Raw genomic sequence first — 9,764 nt, 5'->3', positions numbered from 1 at the left:
GAAAGTTTAAAGAAATAAAAAATGGAACGACATATATGAACAGGAAACTAGAGATTATAAAAAATGACTAGGTATATTTGAAAAAGAACCAAATTAGACATTTCATCGGCAAAAATAAAAATAATAGTTGAATTTTAAAACTAAATAACTTGTTTAAACAGAAAATTAGATATAGCTAAAGAGAGAATTAGTAAACTAGAAGAGAGATCTGAAGGAATTATCAAAGTATAATACAGAGAAACAAAGAGATAGAAAGTATGAAAAGGCAGCAAGCAATAATGGAGGATAGGATGAGAAAAACTGAATAAACATCTAATCATGATCCCAGAAAGAAAGAAGAGAGTGATTGGAGGAGAGGCAATATTTGAAGAGAATTTTTCAGAACTAAGAAAAGACATGAAGCCATAGATTGAGGAATATAGCATATACCAATATAAAAGAAATTCATACCTAGACACATCTCAAGGAAACTGAAGAGTAATAGAATCAAAGAGAAGATTTTAAAATCGGTAAGAAAGAAAAAAGGAATTGTCTGCAAAGGAATGACATTCAGACTTATTGTCAACTTTCCACCAGCAACAACAGAAGCTGGAAGGTAGTGAATCATATTTTGAAGAAAAAAAAAAAAACAAAAAACCTGCCAAAATGGAATTGTGTAGTCAGGAAAATTGTTTTTCCTAAAAGAAGATGAAATAAAGACTTCAGGACTCCTGAAGAGTTCATGCTCCTTCCTCTGTTTTACACGGCTGCTACTGGTTCCCAGGCAGGTCTAGAACAGACACGCGTTATGGTAATTCCCGTCAAAGAAACTCTTCTGGATTCTTCTGTTTCTCCCTCCCTCAACTATTTCTCCTAAGCTCAGAGCATTCCTATGAAGAAAGCATGACATTTACATTTGGTTTGTATTTGAGGGAGCTCCAGGGCCTAAGCCTTTCAACATTCTCCTAGGTGGGTCCTGAAGAAGTCAAAATATCTTTGTTGTACCCTAGCGGCACTCCTCAGGAGAGAGCTAAGGGGAGTGAGAGTGGGCATGAAGCATACATGAAGATCCTGAACCTTTCTAAAAACCTTTCATGCTCCTTTAGCGCCCACAGCTTGGTGAACACTGTACCTTTAAATATCATCTTGTTAGAGTGAACAGAACCTGCAGGCACAGCATTAATCAACTCAGCATTCCCTTCAGGCCTGTGGGCTGGCTCGGTTTTGCCTTCCATTTTCCCAAGTTCAGAAATTACTTTGTAGTTACCTTGGCTCAATTTACCTTTGGATCAGCACTAAGACAGCTTTAACTAAAGGTTTTTTACCCCTTGAAATTCACCAAACTCCCGGCTAAGACACCTGGCCTTAGATCATAAATCCCCTCTTCTTTCCCTCCCCTGAGAACCAGCCCTGAACAGTGATTGATTTACTTAACATTTGTTGGTACAAATATGAAAAGTGGCTGCCTCTCCTCAGCTAACATTTGGATCAATTTGTTATTTCTTTCTGGGAGCTGGCATTTCTTGAAGGTTTTCTCTGACCCTTCTCCACAAAAGTGGAAAAGTGCTCCTCTCAGCAGAAAATGGGGAGAAACACAGGGGCAAAAATGAGGGGAGGTCAAAATAGATTAGGAAAAGAAAGAAGTAGATAGCAGTCCAGGAGTCTTGGTATTCAGGGGACCCAAGAAGTCAGTGGAAGGGCTGCTCAGTCCCTTCCAGAAACTGTATCACAGTCTCCGCAGCAGTCTTTCTCCCTCTCTTCTCTCTCTGTCTCTGTCCTCTCTCCCTCTCCTCTTCTCTCTCCCCTCCCCTCCCCTCCGCTCCCCTCCCCTTCATCTCTTCCGCCTCTCCCCCTGGCTGAGCTATAACTCTACTGTGCCCAGACCCTAGCATTTCTGGATTCTCTAGTCTTCCTGGATCCTGAACAGGAAAGGCATTTTCCTGCTGTAGTCTGAGACCTTGCTGCATTGTCTCTCCTTCACCCTTAATGAGGGTCTCTCAGGCTTGGGCCCCTGGAAGTTCTACCCTCAACCCTTGTATTAGTTAAGATAACACTAACCACTATAACAAATGAACCTAAAAATATTCTTGATTGGCAAGCAGCTCTCCTCTGAGTAGTGATCAGTATGGATCCAGGCTCCTTCCATTTTATGGTTTCACCATCTCCATCCCCCGGCTCCCAAGTGGGAGGGTAAAATCACAGAGGACTGTGCGTGGGAGACTTTCATGGGCCAGGCCTGCAAGTGGCACTTAACCCCTCCTCACATTCCATTGGCTGGATCCAGTCACATGGTCACAGAGGAGTCACAGGGGAGGATGGGAAATGTGTAGAAGTCACATACCCAGGAAGAGGAGAGGCCAGTCTCTGCCCACCCATGCACCTTTCTCACTTTACTGTTTTATCTGCAGCATCTTTACCAGATGTTTGTTAAGGCTGGTTCTACTATTTTGGTAAAACTCAACTGCTTCATTCAGTTCTTTAGAAAGGGATGGTACCTAGGTGTCATCTCCACATCAATTGCAATTACATGGTAGTGGCTCCCTCAAGCACTCTGTTGAGAACAATCCTGAGGCTTACTGGGTCTTGTGTGCAGGACTGACTGATGCAGAAGGGTGTGGTGGCACTGGCACTATTTATTTGCCATGCCTACTGCAAAGCACTATTGATGGTTCTCTTAGTCACCTAGTGCCGCTATAACAGAAATACCACAGGTGGATGGCTTTAACAAAGAGAAATTTATTCTCTCACAACCCAGTAGGCTACAAGTCCAAATTCAGGGCATCAGCTCCAGCGGAAGGCTTTCTCTCTCTGTCGGCTCTGGAGGAAGGTTTATCAATCTTCCCCTGGTTGAGGAGCTTCTCAGCACAGAGACCCCAGGTCCAAAGGACATGCTATTCTCTTGGCTCTTGTTTCCTGGTGTATGAGGTCCCCATATGTCTCTGCTCACTTCTCTCTTTTATATATCTCAAAAGAGATTGACTTAAGACACAATCTAATCTTGCAGATCTCATCAACATAACTGCGACTAATCTACCTCATTAACACCATAGTGATAGGATTTACAACACATAGGAAAATCACTTCAGATGACAAAATGGTGGACAATCACACAATACTGGGAAGCATGGCCTAGTCAAAATGATACACAAGTTTTGGGAGGACACAATTCAATTCAATCCATGACAATGTCTATTTCCCTAGTGGCTGCGTGGTCTCCATGGTTGGTATCATCATCCAACTTCCTTCCAACCACCCCCAGGACACTACTCCCCTTTTCTGTTTCACAACTTTAACCCCCCTTGGGCCTACATTCTCCAGTCTTATTTAGAGTTTGAAGACACTCCCTGTTCTCAGATGATCTGCAGAGCAGAACTGTCTTGTAAAAGGCTAATCAGGGAGAAGGAACAGGTAAAGAAAAGCCTTAAAGGGCAGCCCTGTGACCAAGGCAACACTCGTCAGCGGCATGGATGGCATAGCACAGCCCAGCCTCAGCAAGCTGCCTGATGGGGTAAGTAGGGAAAACTAAAGAACTATGATGAACTGGGGGACACAAAGGGCAGCCAGAGAGACTGCCTGTACCAGAAGGTGGTGCAGAGCTTATCAATGATGAAGAGATCTGGCGCAGGGGCCCCTTCTTCTCTGGCTCCTTCTACCATCCTGACACCCCCCGGTTACACTATAGCTGGAGTGCTGGGAGCTGAGGTTATGGTGTTGAAGAGTTACACTTTTTGCCGAGTCACACCCCTCTGGAGATATTCATTTGCATTGACCCCTTCTGCCTTACACCAAGGAGCCCTGGTGGCACAGTGGTTAAAGTACTCAGCTGCTAACTGAAAGGTTGGTGGTTCAAACCCACCAGTGGCACCGCAGGAGAAAGATGTGTCAGTCTGCTTCCATGAAGATCTGCCAAACACATTGCCATCGAGTCCATTCCAACTCCTAGTGACCCTATAGGAGCCATCCCAGAAGCATAAAGAGAGGATCTCACCACCACCAAGAAAGAAGAGTGGAGCGCATCCTTTGGGCTTGGGATCCCTACACTGAATCTCCTCGACCCAGGAGACAGAAAAAGAGAGCTGTAACACCAAAGAAGGCAAGAGACAGAGAGGAGCAGCATCAGAGAATTGGCCGCAGCGGAACCAGGAAACTGGCAGAAGACCCGCAGAAGACTGGCAGAGAATGGTGGGCTTCCCAGCCCGTGGAACTAGAAAGCTGAGTGCCTTTGGGCAGAGGCTTCCTGGCCGAGTAGGGTGCCTCCGGGCACTTGGTGAAGTTAGGTTTGCAGACCCACAGAGCTAGAGCTGAGCACCTTAGGGCCGAAGCTTACCGGCAGAGTGGGGTGTCTTTGGACACTTACCAGCAAAGCTAAAAGAGCTTTGTAACACTTGCCCATGCAGGGCAGAGGGGCACAGCTGAGAAGAAACTGTCCTGATGGAAGAACTGTATCCTGAGCTTTCCTGGACCTGAATTGTAACCTGTTATTTCCCTAACAAACCCCATAATTACAAATACGGTCTGTGAATTCTGTGTGGCCATTGCAAGGAATTATTGAACCAAGCAGAGTAGAGAGAGTGGGATGGTTGGTGTCAGAACTGGTAAAAAGATTAGAGGGTGGAGGCATGTCTGACCTCTACCTCATAGGAATCAGCTGTTGATCTTGATTCTCCTTCATCCTTATGAAGTTAGAGGAGGTCAGATGCCTCTGCCACACCATTTTTACAGGGTTGAAGAGGCAGAGGAAGTCTAGAGAAGAGCTGAGTGGAAGAATATGGAGGGACTGTCAAACTGCATCTTTCCCACCAATCTCTGGTCCCCTCCACACTAATAAGAGGAGGATAATGAAGGGTGTCAGAAGAGAGGTATGAGAAAGCCTCTCCCATTTATACTTTGTTATGATCTCTCAGGTAATCCATGCCCATCCATGTCTCCAAAAAAAAAAAAAGTAGGCAAAATCTGTCCCCTCTTTCTGCCATGGTCTTTCTCTTCGTTGACACCTGCCAAGGTCCTACTGATCCTTCATTGCTCCCTGGAAAGCCTTAGATAACTATCCACCCTAACAGAGCCAATAACTGTTCATTCCTCCAATGACTTTTTGACCCTCTTCTGCAATTATAGGGAGCCCTAGTGGTGGAACAGTTAAGGGCTCAGCTGCTAACTGAAAGGTTGGTGGTTCAAACTCACTAGTCACTCTGTGGAAGAAGATGTGGCAGCCTGCTTCCGTAAAGATTACAGCCTTGGAAACTCCATGGAGCAGTTCTACTTTGTCCTATAGGATCACTATGAGTCAGAATTGACTCTACGGCAACTAGTTTCTACAATTATGTGTCCATTGTGTCCACTATTGTAGCCCCCATGCTTGGCACACAAGACACTCAATAAATTTTGTTGAAAAAAAATGAATGAGTGAAACATTTATTGACCACTTAGTATACGCCAGGCAGCCCTAGACCCTGTGGATCTATGAACTTGGACAGACGCTCTTTCTGCTTCCAAGGAAAGTAGAAGCCTGTTAAGAGGAGCAGATGTGCCCCCAAGAAAAGTCAGAAATGGAGGCATCACTAGCCATTGATTCTCTTCACTGGGGGCTGGTCATTGCCCTGCTTCCTCTTTTCTTCCTAGTTTTAGAAAAAGCCCAAACTTGTTGCTGTCAAGTCAATTCTGACTCATAGCAGCCCCGTGTAACAGTGTAGAACTGTGCTTCGTAGGGTTTACTTGGCTATAGTCTTTGTGGAAACAGATTGCCAGACTTTTCTTCCGTGGCACCACTGGGTGGGTTTGAACCACCAACCTTTAGGTTAGTAATCAAATTAAAACCACTTGTGCCACCCGGGGACCTTCCTGATGTACAGGTTTATCAAACCTTTGGGGGGCCTTCCTTACAATTCTGTTATCAACTATCTGCCTCTATATAGTGACATCTGTAAATAGAATGACCGATGAACTGTGGTTTGGAGGGTGGGGGATCCAGCGAGGGGGACAGTGAGGGGGAGAGGGACATTGACAAAGACCCTGGGGCGCTGGTGAAGAAATGGGGGGCTTCTCAGGAAGCCAGCCTAGGAAAGGAAATATTCCAGGGGATTGGTGTTTATGTCTCGGGCACCAGTCCAAAGCTGCTTTCAAAACCCTGGTATTTGAGGGAGTGGGAGGGTGGAGGGACTGCCTTCCTATTGCTCCCTCTCCCCAGCTAAATCTGCTCAGAGGCCAGAACCCTGCAACCAGACCATCTCCTAATCCTATCTGTTTGGACCTTGCACACTATTTGGTTCCACTACGTAGTTGCAAGGAGCCTTGGTGGCACAGTGGTTAAAAGCTCTCAGCTGCTAATTAAAAGGTCAGTGGTTGGAATCTAGCAGCCACGCCATGGGAGAAAGATGGGGCAGTCTGCTTCATAAAGATTTATAGCCTTAGAAACCCTATGAGGCAGTTCTACTCTGTCCTACAGCCGTCACTATGAGTCAAAATCGACTCGATGGGCAAAGGTTTTTTTTTATGCAGCTCCAGGGCCTTAATTGTGAGCCCATCATGCCCCTTCTGTCCTCATCTAGGAATGTCCACAGGCGTGTAGCAGAAAGCTGGGACTGCAGAAGAGACCGGGGACGCAGGGCAGGGTGGACAATCTTGGGTGTGTAAATTGATGCACAGCCATCTTCTGAAGGATGAGATGAAGCAATCAAGTCAGAAGACCCAGCCAGGGACCACGGAGGTCAAGAAGGAGGCAGAGGTATCCTATTTATCCCCCAGAGGAAAACCAGGTGTCAGGACACGGGGTGGAAATTTTAATGTATCTACCAGATCCTGGCTATCTTCTTCTGCTCTGACACTTTTCAAATGACTTGTCCAGGCCTGGTCAGTTCCTCAGCACAGCCTGGACCAACGTGGTTAGGGCTGATAGGTCAGCCCTGCCAACAGGATTCAGGATCCCCAGGAGCCCAATCTGTGTTCTTTCCTGAAGGAATCAGTCCTACCCCAGCCGATGGCCTTGCCTAGTTCCTAAGCCAGTGGGAGCCACCACACTGTCCTTGTACCTCAACCCTGGGTGCTGGGCAGGAGGGATCTGAGGTGCTTGAGCCTGAGAGAGAGAGACCAGTTGTTGTTGAGTCAATTCCAACTTATGGCAGCCCCGTGTATTTTAGAGAAGAACTGCCTTCCATATGGTTATCATAACTGTGATCTTTTGGAACAGATCGCCGGGCCTTTCTTCCAAGGTACTTCTGGGTGGGCCAACCTTTTGGTTAGTAGCCAAGCATTTAACCATTTGTGCAACCCAGAGACTCAAGGTGCTCGAGCTTAGTACTCCAGGACTGCGCATCAAGTACCTGAGCTGCTCATCAACCTCTAACTTCAGGCCCCTGTTCTGACAACCAGCATTCTGCCTGGCTCTCGAGGCCCACTTCCTCATACTCTGAGGACCCAGGCCTCTCCACCAGTCTGACAGTGAAGGTTGATCTCATGAACCCTGCCTCTGGGAGCTGTCTTATACCCTGTTCCTTCTGCTCTTGCCCAGGAATAGCAAATTCCCACTGGATACCCATGTTAACCAAAACCAAAATCAAAACCAAACCTGCTGCCGTTGAGTCGATTCCGACTCATAGGTACCCACGTTAAAAACCAAAAAACACCAAACCCACAGCCGTCGGGTCGATTCCAACTCACAGCAACCCTATAGGACAGAGTAGAACTGCCCTATAGAGTTTCCAAGGAGCGCCTGGCGGATTTGAACTGCTGACCTCTTGGTTAGCAGCCGTAGCACTTAACCACTACGCCACCAGGGTTTCCAGGTACCCACGTTAAAAAAAAAATTTTTTTTTTTTTAACCATTGTTAATTAATCACATCACTCTTTTCTACTCAAATCAGACTTAAAACTCCCTTGACACAGAGCTCCAGACAGCCATGGCCACTCCATCAGACCTAGCATGGGAGCTGAAACCTATTTGCCCTCCCTGCCTTTTAAATTCCTTCCCTAGGACCCAGAGTTCTGCCAGCTACCACTAGTTGACATCAAGTAGACTCAGACTCCTGGCGACCCCATATGTGTCAGAGTAGAACCATGCTCCATTGGGTTTTCGATGGCTGATTTTTCAGAAGTAGATTGCCAGGACTTTTTCAGAGGCGCCTCCAGATGGACTCAAACTGCCAACCTTTCATTTAGCAGCCAAGTGTGTTAACCATTTGCACCGCCCAGGGAACCTCAATGGACTGGGCTGCCATAAGTTCCAAACACATTCACCTGTATACCCTATGTCTCTATGTTGTGCCACAGTCTGCAGGAACAACTGCTTTGGGACACCAACTCTAAGAGTTCTGAGACCATCACCTGCTGTATCTCCCCACTCCCCACCACCACTATGTTCTGACTGCCAGGCTGGACCCCTCCCTGCCCCTGCAGCTGGGTCCTTTACCAAGTGCTCCCCTATATCAGGGACAGATCCTGGCTCTTTCTGGTCTCCCTGTCCTGCCACAGGCTGTGCCCCAAATATAGCAAGAAGCTTGAAGCTGCTAATTATGATTATCATTTCAACTCCTTTCCCTCCTGATCTCAGAGACAGATTTGCATTATTTTACCCATTTTAGGAAGAAGAAAATTTTAAAGAGCATCCATCTGTTAAAAAAAAAAAAATGAAACAGGACCCATACCTCAGACCATACACAAAACTAACTCAAAATGGATCAAAACCTACATATAAAACCTGAAACTATAAAGATCATGGAAGAAAAAATAGGGACAACTCTAGGGGCCCTAATATATGGTATAAATAGAATACCAAACATATCTAAAAATGTACAAACAGTAGAAGATGAACTGGATAAATGGGACCTCCTAAAAATTAAACACTTATGCTTATCAAAAGAATTCTCCAAAAGAGTAAAAAGAGAACCTAGAGACTGGGAAAAAAAGTTTTAGCTATGACATAGCTGAAAAGGGTGTAATCTCTAAAATCAATAGAAAACTGCAACGCCTCAACAACGAAAAGACAAATAATCCAGTCTAAAAATGGGCAAAGAATATGAACAGACATTTCATCAAAGAAGATATTCAGACAGCTAACAAACATGAAGAAATGCTCACAATCATTAGCCATTAGAGAGACGCAAATCAAAACTACAATGAGATACCATCTCACCCTGATATTACTGACACTAATCAAAAAAAAAAAAAAAAGGTAACCCAGGTGGCATAGTGGTTAAGTGTTACGGCTGCTAACAAAAAGGTCAGTGCTCCTTGGAAACTCTATGGGGGGCAGTTCTACTCTGTTCTATAGGGTTGCTATGAGTCGGAATCGACTCGAAGGCAACAGGTTTGGTTCTTTTTTAATCAAAAAAGAAAATAACAAATGTTGTGGAGGTTGTGGAGAGACTGGAACTCTTATACACTGCTGGTGGAAATGTAAAATGGTCCAACCACTATGGAAAACAGTATGGCGCTTCCTCAAAAAGCTAGAAATAGAAATACCATATGACCAGCAATCCCACTCCTAGGTATATACCCTAAAGAACATAAGAGCCATGACACAAATAGACATATGCACACCCGTGTTCATTGCAGCATTATTAACAATAGCAAAATGATGGAAACAACAACCTAAGGGCCCATCAATAGATGAATGGATAAACAAACTGTGGTAGCTACACACGGTGGAATACTATGCACCGATAACGAAAAGCGACGAATCTGCAAAACATTTCACAACAGGGATGAATTTGGAGAACATTATTCTGAAGGAAGTAAGTCAATCACAAAAGGGCAAATGTTCTATGAGACCACTACTATAAAGAAACAAGAAA

The sequence above is a fragment of the Elephas maximus genome, chromosome 18, assembly GCF_024166365.1.
Source record: "Elephas maximus indicus isolate mEleMax1 chromosome 18, mEleMax1 primary haplotype, whole genome shotgun sequence".
NCBI classification, from domain to species: domain Eukaryota; kingdom Metazoa; phylum Chordata; class Mammalia; order Proboscidea; family Elephantidae; genus Elephas; species Elephas maximus.
This window is presented reverse-complemented; position numbering follows the sequence as displayed.